Here is a 1,325-nt window from a genome sequence, read left to right on the forward strand (position 1 = left end):
TTGTTGAATCTTTCCATGTAGTTGCGGAGGCTCTCCCGATCTCTTTGTTTGATCCCTAGTAAGCTGGGGGCGTGTTTGATTTTATCTTTCTGAATGGAGAATCTGGCTAGGAATTTTTTAGCTAGGTCATCGAAGCTTGAGATGGACTTTGGGGGTAGGTTGTCGAACCATCGGATTGCTGTCTTTGTGAGAGTTGTTGGAAAGGCTTTACAACGAACAGCATCTGGGGCGTCGGTAAGGTACATTCTGCTTCTGAAGTTGCTGAGGTGGTGGTTGGTGTCCGTGGTGCCATCGTATAGAATCATATCTGGGAGTTTGAAGTCTTTTGGAATTTTGGTTTTCATGATTTTCCTGGTGAATGGGTCTTGCTCTTTGTGTGGATTTTCTTCAGGATTGGCCCGGGGGGCTTTTAATTTAAGATCGACTTCCAATTGCTGTAGTTTTTCTTCTAATTCTCGACGTCGCCGCACCTCACTTTATAGATCTTTTCTGATTTCTCGTTGTTGTTGGGGTTCTTTTTTAAGTTGTTTTAGGTGATCTAGGAGCGCTTCTATTGCCCCAGAATTTGGTGAGTCTTTGTCCTTGTTGGTTTTCGGGGTATCTTGTAGCGTGACCTTCGTATTCTTGTGCGGTGTTCTATCTTCCAGACCTGAATCGTGGTCGTTGTCATGGTCGTCCGCCATGGTGGTGGGATGACTTCCAGGTTCCTCAGCAACGGCGCCAATGTTCCGAGGGTTACCTGAAACTGTAGGTCGATCTCGGTTGAGATCTTCTGTGTTGGTCAGAGCCGACGTGTCCGACATGTGTATAGCTGCCAGATCTGATGTGTCCGACTTGTGGGACTTGAAAGTATTGCTGATCCTTCGTCCCCGAAGGGTGGGGGGTACCTGCAAGGGACTCCGATGCTTAAGTTAGCAAGGGTATTAAGCAGGTATTGAGTAGAATCAGAGTGTGAGTTATACTTGGGTGCTCCAGCGTATTTATAATGGCGAGGAGTGACCTTCTGTGGATAAGATAAGTTAGTTATCTTATCTTATCTTATCTTCAAGTGAGGTCATCTTATCTTCGAGGGAGCCGCCCTTCTCTCTGTAGACTTGGGCCGCCTTAGGATTTGGAGCGTGTTCCTCTATTTGGACCCTTCTTTGGGCTTTCCTAGTGACTTTGGTCGAGCTCTTTGGAAAGAGGTCGGGTTGTCTTGACCTGAAGAGGTCGGTCGCTTTGTCTGTCGAACATTCCGGGTCAAACAGCTCGACCCAGGGTATGAACAGGTCTCATACCTAAAAATTTCAATTACGTGCTGGACGACCAGTAGTGAATCACAATAG

This window comes from Arachis hypogaea, chromosome 3, assembly GCF_003086295.3.
Source record: "Arachis hypogaea cultivar Tifrunner chromosome 3, arahy.Tifrunner.gnm2.J5K5, whole genome shotgun sequence".
Taxonomy (NCBI): Eukaryota; Viridiplantae; Streptophyta; class Magnoliopsida; order Fabales; family Fabaceae; genus Arachis; species Arachis hypogaea.